Source organism: Bufo gargarizans, chromosome 10, assembly GCF_014858855.1.
Source record: "Bufo gargarizans isolate SCDJY-AF-19 chromosome 10, ASM1485885v1, whole genome shotgun sequence".
In the NCBI taxonomy this organism is placed as follows: Eukaryota; Metazoa; Chordata; class Amphibia; order Anura; family Bufonidae; genus Bufo; species Bufo gargarizans.
In genome coordinates, this window is record NC_058089.1 from 104,097,526 (window position 1) to 104,118,869 (window position 21,344).

A 21,344-nucleotide genomic window follows, 5' to 3' on the forward strand; every position below is an offset into this window, starting at 1 on the left:
CCATCAAATTTGGCAATGATGTATTTTTTTCTAATTTTGTTTGTATTAAAAAAGGTAATTGCTGTTGACTGTTCCAGTCATTTGATAAAATAATAATTAAAGGGGGTTCCAAAAGAAATTATAGGACATGTCAATCAGACAGACTAGTAGGAGTCCGTCAGCTGGGAAACTCGTGGTTCTAGAGCTGAATATTTTCTGCTCTGTGGGCCACACTGTGAGATCAAACCAATAAACCACAATAAACTTAAAGGGTTATTTCATATACGACGTTTATGGCATATGGGAAGTATAGCCCATAAATGTCAAATATGTGACAATAGCACTTCTAGGACTCTAACTTATCTGGAGAAAGGGGGTTCCCTTTCAATCTTGTCCGCTTTAATCCCTTAAAGACCCGTGCCGTACATGTATGGCGCTGGTGGGCGTGACTTAAGGACCAGCGCCGTACATGTATGGAGGGCTGATCGGGCGGATGCAGGAGCTGCGCCCACCTGATCAGTGGCACAGACCCGGCAGTCACTGAGAGCTAGGCCCCTGCTGCATATGCCTGCATCGGTGAAAACACTGATGCCGGCGTGTTAACGCCTTGTATGCCGCTGTCAAAGTTGACCGCGGCATGCAGAGGGTTCGCAGAGGGTCCCTGAGCTGTAGTGGCGGGGACCCAATGGCAGAGAAGGCAAGCCCGATGCCTTCCATAGGCATCGGAGCTTGCCTTCTATGGAAGCCTGTGAAATCCAGCCCTTAGTCTCACAGGCAGGCTGTCAGCATAAAAGCTGACAGGCAATGCATTACAATACAGGTTGTATTGTAATGCATTGCAGAAGGGATCAGACCCATAAGTTGAAGTCCCAGAGTGGGACAAAAATAAAAAGTAAGAAAAAAGTAAAAAAAAAGAAATTCCCAAAATAAAACACATAAAATTGTAAAATAAATATAGAAAAAAAAAGAAAACCAGACATATTGGGTATTGCCGCATCCATGACGACCGACTCTACAAAAATATCACATAATCCACTTCCTCACCTGAATGCCGTAGAAAAAATAAAATAAAAATTGTGCTAAAACAATAATTTTTTTGTCAACTTACATCACACAAAATGCAACACAAAGCGATCAAAAAGGTGTATGCCCCCCAAAATAGTAACAATCAAACCATCACCTCATCCCTCAAAAAATGAGACCCTACATAAAACAATCAGTCAAAAAATAAAAAAACTATGGCTTTCAGAATATGGAGACACTAAAACATTATTTTTTTTGTTTAAAAAATGATGTTATTGTGTAAAACTTACAAAAAGTATACACATTAGATATCGCCGCGTCCGTAAGAACCTACTGTATAAAAATATCACATGAAATAACCCCTCAGTTGAACTCCGTAAAAAAAAATATATATATGTTTTAAAAAAAGCTATTTTTTATCACCTTACATCACAATAAGTGTAATACCAAGCAATCAAAAAGTCATATGCACCCTAAAATAGTACCAATCAAACTATCATCTCATACCGAAAAAAATGAGCCCATACATAAGACAGTCGCCCAAAAAATAAAAAAAATATAGCTTTCAGAATATGGAGACACTAAAAAAATATTTTTTTTCAAAAATACTTTATTATGTAAAACTGAAACAAACAACCAAAAAATTGTCATATTTGGTATTGTCGCGTCTGTAACAACCTGCTCTATAAAAATATCATATGATATGACCTGTCAGATGAACATTGCAAAAAACTAAAAATAAAAACAGTGCCAAAACAGCTATTGTTTGTTACCTTGCCTTACAAAAAGTGTAATATAGAGCAACCAAAAATCATATGTACCCTAAAATAGTACCAATAAAACTGCCACATTATCCTGTAGTTTCCAAAATGGGGTAAATTTTGGGAGTTTCTACTCTAGGGGTGCATCAGGGGGTCTTCAAATGTGACATGGCAACTTAAAATTATCCTAGTGAAATCTGCCTTCCAAAAACCACATGGCGCTGTTTTTTCAATAGGAAGAGGGTCAGGTGACACATCAAACTTATTGGGAATTGCACACGAAAAACAATGGTGTGCTTGGTTTTAACGTAACTTTATTCTTTCATGAGTTATTTACAAGTTTCTGACCACTTATAAAATGTGTTCAATGTGCTGCCCATTGTTTTGGATTGTCAATGCAACCCTCTTCTCCCACTCTTCACACACTGATAGCAACACCGCAGGAGAAATGCTAGCACAGGCTTCCAGTATCTGTAGTTTCAGGTGCTGCACATCTCGTATCTTCACAGCAGGTGAAAAATAGCAGGGTCCTGAAGGGGTTAAAAAGGAAGAGACCATGCATATATGTGGCTGTCTCCATCCCCAGGAGTCTCCTAAACTAAGTTCCTGCCTTATTAACGAAGCTGAGTTCAGCTGTGGATTTTGACACTGTAATTTATGCAAATAAATAAAGTGTCACGTCATAGACATGAGGTGAAGTAAGTCTTGCTATATTTGCCACAAGTTACCAAAGACCTCCTCGGGGCCCATGCATTTTATGGTAGGATGGAAGCTATATTATTAATGAAGTTTACAAATGAATCGGGTTCTGATACAGCAATTGAAACCTGATTTACTCAACACTAATCATGTTTCCCATAGATCCTAGTAATCAAAACTGTCCTTACAATGTGTACCAGTATAAAATACCCCCTTACAATGTACTCCCATAATGCCCCATAATGTGCGACAATACAAAAAATACCACCCCTTCCTTTTAGATCAGACCCTTATATCTGATTCTCAAATCAGATCCTAAAATCAAACAACCATATCAGATCCTCAAAGCAAAAAACCATATCAGATCTTCAGACCCCCATATCTAATCCTCATATCAGATTCTCAGACCCCCATATCAGATGCTCAGACCCCCATATCAGATGTTCAGAACCCCTATATCAGATGCTCAGACCCCATTTTAGATGCTCAGACCCCCAATATCAGATCCTTAGACCTCCATATCAGATCCTCAGACCCCCATATCAGATCAAATCTTCATATCAGATCCTCAGACCCCCCTATCAGATGCTCAGACCCCATATCAGATGCTCAGGCCCCCTTATTGATGCTTAGACCCCATATCAGATGCTCAGACCCCCATAAAAGATGTTCAGACCCCCATATCAGATGCTCAGGCCCCCTTATCAATGCTTAGACACCATATAAGATGCTCAGACCCCCATTTTAGATGCTCAGACCCCCATTTTAGATGCTCAGACCCCCATCAGACTAAAAATAAATAAATAACTTACCTCTCCTGCTCGACTGCTGCTCTGCATGTCCGGTATCTTCTCCTGCAGTCTCCATTTCCTGGTCTCCTCTGGCCCGCGCTGCACTGTCACCTAACTGCATACAGTTTCAGGTCATAGTGCGCAGTCAGTAGAGTGCAGCGCGGTCCGGAGGAGACCAGGGAGGAGGGGTGAGTACAGTACTCACAGCGCTACACTCCCCCATCTCCTGTAAACGAGTGAACGCTTCCATAATGGGTTGAAGGTCGAGTCTCATCTAGAGTCTAATAACAACTAGCCTGTACCCTCAACACTACGTTTTAATTAATGTAGGATAGGAGCTAAGTAAATGATCACATTCCTCCTACAGTCCTCGCACTGAATGGACTTTCAAGGCACTGCTGCAGTAATATAGTCAATTTTAGAGTTCGTGGCTTTAAACCATTCCAATAAATTGGATTAACAGAAAAGCAACATAAATTGCTTGGACGAGATCTTTACTGGCCGTTGTCATTCCTGAAGGGCCCTTTAAACAGACCGAGAATCCTGCAGATTCCCGTCAGCGATTATCTGTCAGTATAAATGTACTGCTGAGTACCCGATGAACGAGCGAAACGCTCGTTCATCCAGTAACAAATCATTTGTCATTATCATTTGCCCACAGCAGATCGTGCGGTATAAATAGCATCTGCTGCTGGCAAACAACTAGTCAGTATGGGAACGAGAGGTATGGCATTAGCGATCAGTCCTCCCCATACTGTGGAGGAGATTGCTGCATGTAAATGCATCGGTCTCTACCACTGCCAAACAGGCGATTCTCATCTCATCCTCTTGAACGAGCCGACACTCGTCCTTCCAGTTCCCTCCAGTGCAGAGCGAGTGTCGACGCATTCAAGTGGATGAGGTGAGTATTTTGTTTTTGAACCGCAAAATTGGTGCTGCTATGGAGAGGGACTTGTTTATACTGGTGCATTCTTGGGGGCCTTTTTAAAGTAGGAAAAACTCATGGGGGACTGTTTATTTACAGGAGAACACTATTGGGAGGGGTTTTATACACCAGGTTGCACTATTGAGGGGTATTTTATACTTGGGGGAGCATTTTATAAAAAAGGGGCATGACTCGGGGGGAATTTTACATACAGGGTGGCACTGTGGGGGGCCTTATATATATTTGGACTACTATGGGGGAATTATAGACACTGAGGTCACTACAAGGGGGGCATTATAGATACTGGGGGCAGTGTGGGGGTGTACTGAGGGTACGGCAGGGGTTGGGATGCTAAAAAAAAAAAAATCAGTGAAATTCATCCATTTTTCATGGAAAAACAGCTGCAAAATGGTCATTAAAAATGGACAAATGACCAGAAAATGGATGCAGAATGGCCTTGAAAAACTGACAGTGTGTCCCTTTTTAATGGTCGTCTTCTTTTTCACTGTCATGCAATTGTAGCCTTAGACCTTCTGCTTCATTTCATCAGATTAATGGAAAAGAGAAATGCTTACCTTATACATAAAAAAAAAATGTAAAAAAGAATGGACTGTGGGATTTTTTTCAGCTTTATTGAACTAGAATCACAAAATGATGTAAGAGTGTTTATAGTTATTCTATAGAGTTTTCTTCTCCACAAAGTGGCTTACACCATCTACCAAAGACAACAGAAGATTGTATGTATGTCTCATGTGATATCTTTGATGTAGAAGGACCTATGGTACAAAAAATGAGTGAAGACTGTCAGTCCCGAAGAGGAATCTTCAATAGGCTAGATGAAGAAGGCTGTTCCATGAATCTGGCGTGCTACATTAACAAAATACCCATCAGTTTCTGTGTAGACATTCTCCGATGTATGTCTAAGGGGCCCATCTATTATTTATAGATAGCTCAGCTACAATGACCCTCGTTGTATATTTTCCTCTTAATAAAACAGTAGCATTGATTGTGCTCTTAGCATTCCGGGTTGACAGTATGATCTTTCCCCTTCTTCAAATTATTTTACATGAAATGTTTTGTACTATTATTTAAGCACTCAGGACGTGGCACGTTTGGGCACCGAAGGTTAAATGTTTGCCTATTAAGTGAAAGGTCTTCTTCGATAAAGTGCAAAAAAATAAGGCTTAAGTCATCTTGGTGCTAAGGCTTGATGATTAAGGATTCTGTTTGGCATTTTAATGTGGGAAATTGTGGCAGTTCTTCTAGAAGGATTTTTAATGAATGGTTTCTGTTAGTATAAGGCAGGAGAAGTAATGCCCCTGGTGCAGCTTGGGTTACTAGAAATGAAATATGACATTGTATTTCTTATACGTTTTTGCCCAGATTTGGGGCATTCTTAACTGTGGGCACCAACGTGTTGTACCTCTAGAAAAAATGTATACTCACCTGCTACTGGCTGGTCCACTTCAGCTTCCTGTGTCTTTTCACTGGGCTCTGTTAGACGGACAGGGTCACGTGCATCACTGCAACAAATGACTGACCTCAGTGGTCCCCAAGTGACACATGACCCAGTAGTAAGGTGCTGCTTGGGGTCAAATCATTGATGAGGACAGTCGTTGGCTGAACAGCACATGCCTCTGTCTGTCCAGAGGATTACAGAATGAGGACTGAAAGACCAGTAAAGTGATCCATGGCGTTAGAAGGAAGTGGTGAAGTTCAAGTGAAGATTTTTTCAACAGGTACAAACGAGCTGCTGCCCATAGTTAAAAATGTCCCAAAGCTTAATGATTCCCATAGCCAACTCAGCAGGTCATGGCTAACCTGTAGGACCTAGAAATTGAAGTGACAAATATTTTTCACACTTTCAGTAGGCTTGTATAACTGGATACAAGTTATAGCTTGGACATTTTGGGGGCTCTTGGGATTCTCTCTGTAATTCCTAGGTATGTGTAGTCTAAGATCAGCCATACATATTAGATATCTGTGGGCTGAATGCTCATTCGGTTGACAGTATCTCTGCCGATATGCCCACACATGTACCCATGTGGTCATTATATGGTTTGCCTGTCCCTTCAAAGTCAATAGGTTTGACCAGCATTGATCAATTGTGCATGGCCTGCTTAAGGTTGACCACTTATGCTGCAGTCATGAGTCAATATCTGGAGATGGACCCAATCTACATTGTCCTAGTCCCCTGAAGAAGCTGAACAGTGAAACGTACGTCAGGGTGGAGGCACACTGGTCTATATCTGACTATTATGTTGGGTTGTATCTTGTCATTCTATATGCCTAACCACTATTTGTCTTTATCTTTTGTTGCCTTCATTTTCTGTTGTCTTGGGACTTATATCCTTCATTTTTGCTAGCCCTATGCACTTTACATTTAATTTATGTTTATGTACCTAGCCAATTTGACGATTGATTTGAATGCCCTTTTAGGATTAATGAAGCCCACTTGTTATATAAAACTATTTACTACATGACCACTGTACCCTCCTTTCTTTTTTATGTGCATGCTGCTGTTGTGATTGATTTTATATGATATTCTATAGTAAATGAATAATGTTTTGTTACTCTGTATCTGTTTGTGATTTTTTTGTGGGGGATTTATATTCTGGTTGGCATATATATATTGTCCTAGAACAAGTCACTACCAATTAGGTTTACTGCCAAACTGAAAGGTTTATTTTCACACATGCCAAATGTAGTTGGCACATCATTGACAATCTATTGATCTCTGTATGAAGAACTATTTTCTTGGTCTAAAAAAAGTGAAGCAAAGCTGGTGGTCCAGGGACTACTTATTTGTTTATGGCCCTAGGTGAAGACTGCTATTTCGGGTTGCTTTTGTTGTCCCAAAGATAATAATCGGACATGAGTGTTGAGTGATGCGTCCAAATATTGAAATCAAAGGAGCTGTTCTTTTTTCTGAGCCATGGGAAGTAGGAAAACATTTTCTTTTTTGCCTCTGTTGGGTGTTAATTAAATTTTTATCAATATATAGACTCTATGAGGGAAGCTATGGCTATACAAATGAATCCTCTATCATCTTATCATATGATACTTATTGACACCACCCACTCAGGGCTGGTGCAAGGAGTTTTGCCAACACAAGCGAAGCTACATTTTGGCGACCCCCCCCCCCCCCACGCTTCTCCTCTCTGTGGTCCTGGTATCTTCTCTCTGCTTCGGACAATGGCTTGTTTAAGGACCATATTTTTCGCCCTCTAAGACACACCTAGGTTTTAGAGGAGGATAATAAGAAAAAAATATTTTCCATAACACCTCAGGTCATACCAGCAATCAGACCCCCAATGTTAATAAGACCTCAGCTCACAGCCCCAATCAGACCTCAGATCAGAACCCCATGTCAGACATCATCCCCCAATGTCAGCCATCAGACCCCCATGTCACATTTCTCCCCCTCCATGTCACATTTTTCCGCCCTCCCCCAGGGTGCGCCCTAAGGCGACCGCTTGGTCTGCCTTATGGTAGCACCGGCCCTGCACCCACTGAATAGTGCAGCCTTAAAAAACTGCAATTTTTTAATGCAATTATTAGGGTCATACAGTATACTTTTCTGCAGCAGAACTTCCAGAGATGACTTGATCTTAAAAGGGTATTCCGGTTAGAGAAAGTTATCCCCCATCCATAGGATAGTGGATAACTATTAGATCAGTGGGGGTCCAACTGCTGACACCCCAACTGATCAGTAGAATGGGGGCCCCATACCCTGTGGACCTCACCCCCCCCCCAAAAAAAATGGACGGAGTGGCTGGTTTGAAATGTGTTCCGCCACTCCATTTATTTCTATAGGAGCTATCTCCGATTATCTCAGGTGCTCCCGTAGCAATGAATGGAGCGGTGGAGCGCATTTCCAATCAGCTGCTCTGTCCATTAAATGGGGGTACCAAGAAGCATAGAAGGGGGTGGTACAGCCACACAACCAATCTGCACTGTAACGAGGTCCGCAATTATCTCAACTGGTCTGGATGTACACACTGACGGTGGTTCGCAGCTGAGAAATGTATGGAACTTCTGTTTATGTCTTTATATGTTACGTTACATATCTCTTACTAACCTTTTATGTAGGCGGAATTTTGTTGTCTATTGCTATGACAACACGCAGCGCCGATGTTTAAAAGGGTGGCGCGAATGTACGCGCTGACGCACAGCCCGATGAAGCGCATGTAGAGCGAAACGGCCGTCGCTGTTTAATGCGTGTTTTAGATTTGTCTGCCCCCTGCTATATCTATGACCATGGAATAAAGTACCGCATTGAAGCAACACACCGGTAAGTGCCGCTGAATGTTTTTCTCCTACATCGTGACCATTAAATAGGGGGCTCAGCAGTAGGATCCCCACCGATCTAATAGTTATCCACTATTGTGTCGATGGGGAGAACTTTCCATATATTCCATATTCTTTTAAGTGTCCTTTCCACAAAAATCAACTACTATCACCAGGTAAAGCTATCACAGTAAAGTTAGTAGCTTTCCATGCAAGACATGTTTTGGGTGGCTACATAAAAGATGCCATCACGAGCAAGCATCAGGTGAGCAGTGGCAAAATTACACAAGGCAATTATTTGGAATACGTTTTTGTACAATTGATCTTTCCTGATAATTTCCCTTATCCTTGGCCCGTGTAAAATGGGCCTTACAATAACATATAGATAGGTGTACTTTAGGAACTTCTTGACAAGCTTCAACTTATGAGAGGCTTCAAAAGAGAAAGAAGCATCCACATTTGGTAGAGATTTATGTATACAGTATTGTAGACATGTGTCAACATGCCATGGCCACCGATAGGAGTCCAATTATCCATACAGGTGATCTAAGCAGAATATCCATGTAGTAGATCAAGGATTTCAACTTGAGCTTTGTAATATTTATCATGCCTTCCCTCAATGAGTTCCCCGATCAGAAAGCAGAAAAAAAGAAAACTGCTGGCACACGCAAAATTGACCATGCTGTTCAGAAAATGGCATCAAAGCAAAGAAACATATTTCTTGCCACAAGAAGTCATGAGAATCCTGGTGTTTTACGGCTCCTCTGATTGGCACCGGCACTCTTGTCTAATGTGCTTTATTTTGCAGTGATATGCTTTTATCCTAATTGGATCATCATCTAGTCTCTTCTGCCTTCACTGTAATTTGGTGTCTGAGCCCTGCTCCTTTTAAGTGTTTGTTAGTGGGCCAAGTCCTAGCTCTACCTCCGCATTTGTAAATTTCATTGAGCAGGGACCTAATTAGGATAGTCACAGATGGTCATTCTTTGGAAGGTTTAAGTCAAGAATAGAGACCTATTGAGTTTATTTCTTCCTTTTTTTACTTGCCTGCTGTGTGGGCGTTAAAAGGGGTTCCCTGTGTTATGTTAATAATTGTATAATGAAAAATTATGCCTTTTTGTAATATACATTGTATCATTTTTTCAAACTCTTCGCGTGTTCCTCAAAATGGAACTTTCAGTATTTAATTTCAGTAGATGAAAATATGTTTTGGTCATGGATAACATGAGTGCAGAGAGTGTACCGATAGCAATATTGTGCCATGTACCTGTGTGATAGTCACATGTCCAAGACAGATTTTTATCAATGAAATAATCAATTAAGGCTTCCATTCAATGACAGCAAGCAGAGATTCTGTAAACCCTAATCCCGTCACTGGCTCCCCATTGCCCAGAGAATTCAGTTCAACATACTAACAAATACATACAAGGTCGTCCACAACCTGTCCCCTCCCTACATCTCTGAGCTACTTTCCCGATACATCCCCACACGTAATCTCCGATCCTCACAAGACCTCCTTCTCTGCTCTTATCACCTCTTCCCACAATCGCCTCCAAGATTTCTCCTGCGCATCCCCCATACTCTGGAACTCAGTACCCCAGCATATCAGACTCTCACCTACAGTGGAATCCTTCAAAAGAAACCTGAAAACCCACCTCTTCAGACAAGCTGACGACCAGTGACCCTGCTGCCTCTATACCGCCATACCGCCATGACCAGCTTCACCCGCACCTACTGTGTCCTTCTCCCATACCTTGTAGATTGTAAGTCTCATGGGCAGGGCCCCCTCTCCTTCTGTACCAGTTTGTAACTCATCTTGTTCATGCTTAGTGCAATTGTCTGTATTATGTATGTGCACTGCTTATCATATGTACAGCGCTATGGAATGAATGGCGCTTTAATAATAAATTATATTAATAATAATAGAACCATATAGCATATGAATAAATGTTTATGTGCAGAGCAAAGCAACTCAAGGAAGTAAAAAGAGTACACCACTTTTAGTATTGTGTCCTCAACCCAACCATGGAAACTGTGCTTGTATTTTCCAAACTCCACATCACAGAAGCCAATTTTTCCATATCTTATACTCAAACTAATCAACAGAAATAAACTAAATTAACTTTGAAATAGTCTTAGTTAGAAATATTCTATAGTTTTGTGTCTGTAAAAGACCTATCTGTCTCCGTGGTAACAGACTACAAACAGTTCATTGTAGTCTGATCATTCTATTGCCTTTCCCCACTTTTTACTTACCGAACAAATTCACGTTAGTGAGAATTATAGGGGATATGGAAGGGAATGTGCCTGTAGAATCAGACTTCTCAGTTTTGTTTTTAGTATGTTACCATGGAGACACATAACTCTACCTAGGAACTGTATACACAAATTGGTAGGATATACATCATAGGACATCCTAAGGATACATAACTGGTAACATGCTTTAATTGCTTCAGTGATAGCCTTACTTTAATACCCCCAGCATCACCAGTCTGGTCCGGGACTTCACATTGACTATGTCCATGCATCTTCTTGACAAAGAACTCTACCAAAATGTTGCGTTCTATCGTGACATGGATCACGCTTGGATGAATGAATATAGACATGCTGTATTTAATTAGGCAAGTAAAGACATAATGCAGTAGGGCACAGGGGCATGCATGAGTATGAATGTGGCCAAATGGGTGTAGTAGTAATTGTACTCATGGTTCTGAAGCTCCCTGGGCTTATGCAGTGATGGGAAGGGCACACTGGTACTTTCCTTCAGGGGACTCACTCTGGTTCTTTGGATTCTCCTGTCTGGTGCCCTTGGTGTTGATGGTTTTATGGTACAAGGCAGGGCTCGGTTGCGTAACCCAACAACTTGCAGTGTAAATGTAGTGCAAGAAGCAATGAGGAGACCAGGTTAGTTGCGACAACTTTGCTGTACTTTACTGTAGCAGTCAATGGATAAATCACACAGGTAAGGTATACATCAGATGCAGTTTTCACAGTTGGAATATGTAATCCTCAAAGCTGTGCACGGAAAGCTAGTCTCTTGTCCTTGTTAGTTAAGCTGTGCAATATTTCCTTTCCAGGCCTAAGAGGTTCAATATATATATTTATCTGGACAGCCTTAGTTACCCTAGTATCCTCAGTGGAATACTATACAGTCTCTAGACAGTGGATCCTTTGTGTCCTGTTTCATATGGTGGTAAACTGTGGGTTTGTTATTCTTCCACCACATGCAGAGATGTCTCTAGCCTCAGTTTCCATGTAGTTACCTTTCTCCAACAAAGTAGTCCACAAACCCCTTTAGCTTGGTCACTCAACCTTCTACAAAGACTCTTTCTTTCCAAGAGCTGGCACATAAATTGCCCTTTTTGTAATTTGTAATCCTCAGGGTTAGAGATTCTCTGGCTCACTGCTCTATCCTGCTGTCTAGCTGTTCACTCCTCAGCAGCCCACACTAGACTTCATCCTATTTTCTCTTAGAGATGAAGGGGTGGTCCTAGCCTCGCGTAACCATTAGGGACCTCTTACTGCTCCCTCTCCATACACAGTTTATGGGAAAAGTGAAACATAAATGCAATGCATGAACTACAATATGTTAACCCTGTGCAGTGGACTTTTCAGGACACTGCAAGCGTGCTATATCTTATGTAAAGATTTGACTGCCATCACCTGTTGAGGGGTGTGCGGACGAGCACCCATAAAAGTATGTGGATGAGTGCCGCTGTGTCATGGACTGACCAGCATGCTTCAAAGACCTCTGGATCCATCCAGTACATCAAAATACACTTCTGCAAACATTGTAATTCCGGTAAAAATATTGGGAGAAATTGTGAATGAACACGTGAAGCTTGTGAATTTCTTTATTGCATTTATGCATCTAAAATGAATACAAATGCGACTTTGTAAATACTGCTAGCAGAAATTCTCCTACCGTTTTTTATCTACAGCTGGTTATAGACTACAAACAAACTCTGTGTAGTCTGATTCCAAAGTCATATTGCAATCCATCTGCAGTGGCGTCTCTAGTAGGGATGAGCGAACTCGAACTGTATAGTTCGGGTTCGTACCGAATTTTGGGGTGTCCGTGACACGGACCCGAACCCGGACATTTTCGTAAAAGTCCGGGTTCGGGTTCGGTGTTCGTCGCTTTCTTCGCGCTTTTGTGACGCTTTCTTGGTGCTTTTTGAAAGGCTGCAAAGCAGCCAATCAACAAGCATCATACTACTTGCCCCAAGAGGCCATCACAGCCATGCCTACTATTGGCATGGCTGTGATTGGCCAGAGCACCATGTGACCCAGCCTCTATTTAAGCTGGAGTCACATAGCGCCGCCCGTCACTCTGCTCTGATTAGCGTAGGGAGAGGTTGCGGCTGCGACAGTAGGGCGAGATTAGGCAGATTAACTCCTCCAAAGGACTTGATTAACTGATCGATCTGCAGCTGTGGATCATTGAGCTGCTGATCCTCAATTGCTCACTGTTTTTAGGCTGCCCAGACCGTTTGTCAGTCACATTTTTCTGGGGTGATCGGCGGCCATTTTGTGTCTTGTGGTGCGCCAGCACAAGCTGCGACCAAGTGCATTTAACCCTCAATGGTGTGGTTGTTTTTTGGCTAAAGCCTACATCAGGGTGAAGCTGTCACACCAAGTGCATTTAACCAGCAATAGTCTGTTCATTTTTTGGCCATATACTAAATCAGGGGCAAGCTGCGCCTGTCACCAAGTGCATTTAACCCTCAATGGTGCGTTTGTTTTTTGGCTAAAGCCTACATCAGGGTGAAGCTGTCACACCAAGTGCATTTAACCAGCAATAGTCTGTTTATTTTTTGGCCATATACTACATCAGGGGCAAGCTGCGCCCGTCACCAAGTGCATTTAACCCTCAGTAGTGTGGTTGGTCAAGCTATCACACCAAGTGCATTTAACCAGCAATAGTCTGTTCATTTTTTGGCCATATACTAAATCAGGGGCAAGCTGCGCCCGTCACCAAGTGCATTTAACCAGCAATAGTCTGTTCATTTTTTGGCCATATACTACATCAGGGGCAAGCTGCGCCCATCACCAAGTGCATTTAACCAGCAATAGTGTGGTTATTTTTTGGCCATATCCCAGTCTAATTCTGTCACTAAATCCATACCGGTCACCCAGCGCCTAAATACTAGGCCTCAAATTTATATCCCGCTAAATCTCTCGTTACCGCTGTCCTGTTGTGGCTGGGAAAGTTATTTAGTGTCCGTCAAAGCACATTTTTTGTTCTGGGTTGAAATACAATTCCCAATTTAGCAATTTAAAAATTTAGTGGTTTCTGCTATATCAGAGCTATTTGAAATCTATCCCTAAAAGGGTATATAATATTCAAGGTGCACATAGGGTCATTCAGAATAACTTCACACACCCACTACTGTGCATTTCCAAATCTAATTCTGTCACTAAACCCATACCTGTCACCCAGCGCCTAAATACTAGGCCTCAAATTCATATCCAGCTAAATCTGTCGTTAGTGCTGTAGCTGGGCGAGTTATTTAGTGTCCGTTCAAGCACATTTCTTGTTCTGGGTTGAAATACAATTCCCAATTTAGCAATTTCATAATTTAGTGGTTTCTGCTATATCAGAGCTATTTGAAATCTATCCCTAAAAGGGTAGATCATATTGAAGGTGCACATAGGGACATTCAGAATAACTTCACACACCCGCTACTGTGCATTTCCAAGTCTAATTCTGTCACTAAACCCATACCTGTCACCCAGCGCCTAAATACTAGGCCTCAAATTTATATCCAGCTAAATCTGTCCTTAGTGCTGTAGCTGGGCGAGTTATTTAGTGTCCGTTCAAGCACATTTCTTGTTCTGGGTTGAAATACAATTCCCAATTTAGCAATTTCATAATTTAGTGGTTTCTGCTATATCAGAGCTATTTGAAATCTATCCCTAAAAGGGTATATAATATTCAAGGTGCACATTGGGTCATTCAGAATAACTTCACACACACCCGCTACTGTGTATTTCTAAGTCTAATTCTGTCACTAAACCCATACCTGTCACCCAGCGCCTAAATACTAGGCCTCAAATTTATATCCTGCTAAATCTCTCGTTAACGCTGTCCTGTTGTGGCTGGGAAAGTTATTTAGTGTCCGTCAAAGCACATTTTTTGTTCTGGGTTGAAATACAATTCCCAATTTAGCAATTTCATAATTTAGTGGTTTCTGCTATATCAGAGCTATTTGAAATCTATCCCTAAAAGGGTATATAATATTCAAGGTGCACATTGGGTCATTCAGAATAACTTCACACACACCCGCTACTGTGTATTTCCAAGTCTAATTCTGTCACTAAATCCATACCGGTCACCCAGCGCCTAAATACTAGGCCTCAAATTTATATCCAGCTAAATCTGTCCTTAGTGCTGTAGCTGGGCGAGTTATTTAGTGTCCGTTCAAGCACATTTCTTGTTCTGGGTTGAAATACAATTCCCAATTTAGCAATTTCATAATTTAGTGGTTTCTGCTATATCAGAGCTATTTGAAATCTATCCCTAAAAGGGTATATAATATTCAAGGTGCACATTGGGTCATTCAGAATAACTTCACACACACACGCTTCTGTGCATTTCCAAGTCTAATTCTGTCACTAAATCCATACCGGTCACCCAGCGCCTAAATACTAGGCCTCAAATTTATATCCCGCTGAATTTGAATACAATACATTGGGCCAAATAATATATTTGTTGTTGTGGTGAACCATAACAATGAGAAAAACATCTAGTAAGGGACGCGGACGTGGACATGGTCGTGGTGGTGTTAGTGGACCCTCTGGTGCTGGGAGAGGACGTGGCCGTTCTGCCACATCCACACGTCCTAGTGTACCAACTACCTCAGGTCCCAGTAGCCGCCAGAATTTACAGCGATATATGGTGGGGCCCAATGCCGTTCTAAGGATGGTAAGGCCTGAGCAGGTACAGGCATTAGTCAATTGGGTGGCCGACAGTGGATCCAGCACGTTCACATTATCTCCCACCCAGTCTTCTGCAGAAAGCGCACAGATGGCGCCTGAAAACCAACCCCATCAGTCTGTCACATCACCCCCATGCATACCAGGGAAACTGTCTCAGCCTCAAGTTATGCAGCAGTCTCTTATGCTGTTTGAAGACTCCGCTGGCAGGGTTTCCCAAGGGCATCCACCTAGCCCTTCCCCAGCGGTGAAAGACATAGAATGCACTGACGCACAACCACTTATGTTTCCTGATGATGAGGACATGGGAATACCACCTCAGCATGTCTCTGATGATGACGAAACACAGGTGCCAACTGCTGCGTCTTTCTGCAGTGTGCAGACTGAACAGGAGGTCAGGGATCAAGACTGGGTGGAAGACGATGCAGGGGACGATGAGGTCCTAGACCCCACATGGAATGAAGGTCGTGCCACTGACTTTCACAGTTCGGAGGAAGAGGCAGTGGTGAGACCGAGCCAACAGCGTAGCAAAAGAGGGAGCAGTGGGCAAAAGCAGAACACCCGCCGCCAAGAGACTCCGCCTGCTACTGACCGCCGCCATCTGGGACCGAGCACCCCAAAGGCAGCTTCAAGGAGTTCCCTGGCATGGCACTTCTTCAAACAATGTGCTGACGACAAGACCCGAGTGGTTTGCACGCTGTGCCATCAGAGCCTGAAGCGAGGCATTAACGTTCTGAACCTGAGCACAACCTGCATGACCAGGCACCTGCATGCAAAGCATGAACTGCAGTGGAGTAAACACCTTAAAACCAAGGAAGTCACTCAGGCTCCCCCTGCTACCTCTTCTGCTGCTGCCGCCTCGGCCTATTCTGCTGCTGCCGCCTCGGCCTCTTCCTCCGCCTCTGGAGGAACGTTGGCACCTGCCGCCCAGCAAACAGGGGATGTACCACCAACACCACCACCACCACCTCCGTCACCAAGCGTCTCAACCATGTCACACGCCAGCGTTCAGCTCTCCATCTCACAAACATTTGATAGAAAGCGTAAATTCCCACCTAGCCACCCTCGATCCCTGGCCCTGAATGCCAGCATTTCTAAACTACTGGCCTATGAAATGCTGTCATTTAGGCTGGTGGACACAGACAGCTTCAAACAGCTCATGTCGCTTGCTGTCCCACAGTATGTTGTTCCCAGCCGGCACTACTTCTCCAAGAGAGCCGTGCCTTCCCTGCACAACCAAGTATCCGATAAAATCAAGTGTGCACTGCGCAACGCCATCTGTGGCAAGGTCCACCTAACCACAGATACGTGGACCAGTAAGCACGGCCAGGGACGCTATATCTCCCTAACTGCACACTGGGTAAATGTAGTGGCAGCTGGGCCCCAGGCGGAGAGCTGTTTGGCGCACGTCCTTCCGCCGCCAAGGATCGCAGGGCAACATTCTTTGCCTCCTGTTGCCACCTCCTCCTTCTCGGCTTCCTCCTCCTCTTCTTCCACCTGCTCATCCAGTCAGCCACACACCTTCACCACCAACTTCAGCACAGCCCGGGGTAAACGTCAGCAGGCCATTCTGAAACTCATATGTTTGGGGGACAGGCCCCACACCGCACAGGAGTTGTGGCGGGGTATTGAACAACAGACCGACGAGTGGTTGCTGCCGGTGAGCCTCAAGCCCGGCCTGGTGGTGTGTGATAATGGGCGAAATCTCGTTGCAGCTCTGGGACTAGCCAATTTGACGCACATCCCTTGCTTGGCGCATGTGCTGAATTTGGTGGTGCAGAAGTTCATTCACAACTACCCCGACATGTCAGAGCTGCTGCATAAAGTGCGGGCCGTCTGTTCGCGCTTCCGGCGTTCACATCCTGCTGCTGCTCGCCTGTCTGCGCTACAGCGTAACTTCGGCCTTCCCGCTCACCGCCTCATATGCGACGTGCCCACCAGGTGGAACTCCACCTTGCACATGCTGGACAGACTGTGCGAGCAGCAGCAGGCCATAGTGGAGTTTCAGCTGCAGCACGCACGGGTCAGTCGCACTACAGAACAGCACCACTTCACCACCAATGACTGGGCCTCCATGCGAGACCTGTGTGCCCTGTTGCGCTGTTTCGAGTACTCCACCAACATGGCCAGTGGCGATGACACCGTTATCAGCGTTACAATACCACTTCTATGTCTCCTTGAGAAAACACTTAGGGCGATGATGGAAGAGGAGGTGGCCCAGGAGGAGGAGGAGGAGGAGGAAGAGGGGTCATTTTTAGCACTTTCAGGCCAGTCTCTTCGAAGTGACTCAGAGGGAGGTTTTTGGCAACAGCAGAGGCCAGGTACAAATGTGGCCAGCCAGGGCCCACTACTGGAGGACGAGGAGGACGAGGATGAGGTGGAGGAGGATGAGGATGAAGCATGGTCACAGCGGGGTGGCACCCAACGCAGCTCGGGTCCATCACTGGTGCGTGGCTGGGGGGAAAGGCAGGACGATGACGATACGCCTCCCACAGAGGACAGCTTGTCCTTAACCCTGGGCAGCCTGGCACACATGAGCGACTACATGCTGCAGTGCCTGCGCAACGACAGCAGAGTTGCCCACATTTTAACCTGTGCGGACTACTGGGTTGCCACCCTGCTGGATCCACGCTACAAAGACAATGTGCCCACCTTACTTCCTGCACTGGAGCGTGATAGGAAGATGCGCGAGTACAAGCGCACGTTGGTAGACGCGCTACTGAGAGCATTCCCAAATGTCACAGGGGAACAAGTGGAAGCCCAAGGCCAAGGCAGAGGAGGAGCAAGAGGTCGCCAAGGCAGCTGTGTCACGGCCAGCTCCTCTGAGGGCAGGGTTAGCATGGCAGAGATGTGGAAAACTTTTGTCAACACGCCACAGCTAACTGCACCACCACCTGATACGCAACGTGTTAGCAGGAGGCAACATTTCACTAACATGGTGGAACAGTACGTGTGCACACCCCTCCACGTACTGACTGATGGTTCGGCCCCATTCAACTTCTGGGTCTCTAAATTGTCCACGTGGCCAGAGCTAGCCTTTTATGCCTTGGAGGTGCTGGCCTGCCCGGCAGCCAGCGTTTTGTCTGAACGTGTATTCAGCACGGCAGGGGGCGTCATTACAGACAAACGCAGCCGCCTGTCTACAGCCAATGTGGACAAGCTGACGTTCATAAAAATGAACCAGGCATGGATCCCACAGGACCTGTCCGTCCCTTGTCCAGATTAGACATTAACTACCTCCCCATAACCATATATTATTGGACTCCAGGGCACTTCCTCATTCAATCCTATTTTTATTTTCATTTTACCATTATATTGCGAGGCTACCCAAAGTTGAATGAACCTCTCCTCTGCCTGTGTGCTAGGCCTAAATATATGCCAATGGACTGTTGCAGTGGTGGCTGACATGAAGCCTGATTCTCTGCTATGACATGCAGACTAATTCTCTGCTGACATGAAGCCAGATTGTCTGTTACGGGACCTCTCTCCTCTGCCTGGGTGCTGGGCCTAAATTTATGACAATGGACTGTTGCAGTGGTGGCTGACGTGAAGCCTGATTCTCTGCTATGACATGCAGACTGATTCTCTGCTGACATGAAGTCAGATTGTCTGTTACGGGACCTCTCTGCTCTGCCTGTGTGCTAGGCCTAAATATATGCCAATGGACTGTTGCAGTGGTGGGTGACGTGAAGCCTCATTCTCTGCTATGACATGCAGACTGATTCTCTGCTGACATGAAGCCAGATCGTCTGTTACGGGACCTCTCTGCTCTGCCTGTGTGCTAGGCCTAAATATATGCCAATGGACTGTTGCAGTGGTGGGTGACGTGAAGCCTCATTCTCTGCTATGACATGCAGACTGATTCTCTGCTGTCATGAAGCCAGATTGTCTGTTACGGGACCTCTCTCCTCTGCCTGGGTGCTGGGCCTAAATTTATGACAATGGACTGTTGCAGTGGTGGCTGACGTGAAGCCTGATTCTCTGCTATGACATGCAGACTGATTCTCTGCTGACATGAAGCCAGATCCTCTGTTACGGGACCTCTCTCCTCTGCCTGGGTGCTGGGCCTAAATTTATGACAATGGACTGTTGCAGTGGTGGCTGACGTGAAGCCTGATTCTCTGCTATGACATGCAGACTGATTCTCTGCTGTCATGAAGCCAGATTGTCTGTTACGGGACCTCTCTGCTCTGCCTGTGTGCTAGGCCTAAATATATGCCAATGGACTGTTGCAGTGGTGGGTGACGTGAAGCCTCATTCTCTGCTATGACATGCAGACTGATTCTCTGCTGACATGAAGCCAGATTGTCTGTTACGGGACCTCTCTCCTCTGCCTGTGTGCTAGGCCTAAATATATGCCAATGGACTGTTGCAGTGGTGGCTGACGTGAAGCCTCATTCTCTGCTATGACATGCAGACTAATTCTCTGCTGACATGAAGCCAGATTGTCTGTTATGGGACCTCTCTCCTCTGCCTGGGTGCTGGGCCTAAATTTATGACAATGGACTGTTGCAGTGGTGGCTGACGTGAAGCCTCATTCTCTGCTATGACATGCAGACTAATTCTCTGCTGACATGAAGACAGATTCTCTGTTACGGGACCTCCCTCCTCTGCCTGGGTGCTGGGCCTAAATATATGCCAATGGACTGTTGCAGTGGTGGCTGACGTGAAGCCTCATTCTCTGCTATGACATGCAGACTAATTCTCTGCTGACATGAAGACAGATTCTCTGTTACGGGACCTCCCTCCTCTGCCTGGGTGCTGGGCCTAAATATATGCCAATGGACTGTTGCAGTGGTGGCTGACGTGAAGCCTCATTCTCTGCTATGACATGCAGACTAATTCTCTGCTGACATGAAGACAGATTCTCTGTTACGGGACCTCCCTCCTCTGCCTGGGTGCTGGGCCTAAATATATGCCAATGGACTGTTGCAGTGGTGGCTGACGTGAAGCCTCATTCTCTGCTATGACATGCAGACTAATTCTCTGCTGACATGAAGACAGATTCTCTGTTACGGGACCTCCCTCCTCTGCCTGGGTGCTGGGCCTAAATATATGCCAATGGACTGTTGCAGTGGTGGCTGACGTGAAGCCTCATTCTCTGCTATGACATGCAGACTGATTCTCTGCTGACATGAAGCCAGATTCTCTGTTACGGGACCTCTCTCCTCTGCCTGTGTGTGTGCTGGGCCTAAATATATGCCAATGGACTGTTGCAGTGGTGGGTGACGTGAAGCCTCATTCTCTGCTATGACATGCAGACTGATTCTCTGCTGACATGAAGCCAGATTCTCTGTTACGGGACCTCTCTCCTCTGCCTGTGTGTGTGCTGGGCCTAAATATATGCCAATGGACTGTTGCAGTGGTGGCTGACGTGAAGCCTCATTGTCTGCTATGACATGCAGACTAATTCTCTGCTGACATGAAGACATATTCTCTGTTACGGGACCTCCCTCCTCTGCCTGGGTGCTGGGCCTAAATATATGCCAATGGACTGTTGCAGTGGTGGCTGACGTGAAGCCTCATTCTCTGCTATGACATGCAGACTAATTCTCTGCTGACATGAAGACAGATTCTCTGTTACGGGACCTCTCTCCTCTGCCTGGGTGCCGGGGCCTAAATATCTGAGAATGGACTGTTCCAGTGGTGGGTGACGGGAAGCCAGATTCTCTGCTATGGAACCTCTCTCCAATTGATTTTGGTTAATTTTTATTTATTTAATTTTTATTTTAATTCATTTCCCTATCCACATTTGTTTGCAGGGGATTTACCTACATGTTGCTGCCTTTTGCAGCCCTCTAGCTCTTTCCTGGGCTGTTTTACAGCCTTTTTAGTGCCGAAAAGTTTGGGTCCCCATTGACTTCAATGGGGTTCGGGTTCGGGACGAAGTTCGGATCGGGTTCGGATCCCGAACCCGAACATTTCCGGGATGTTCGG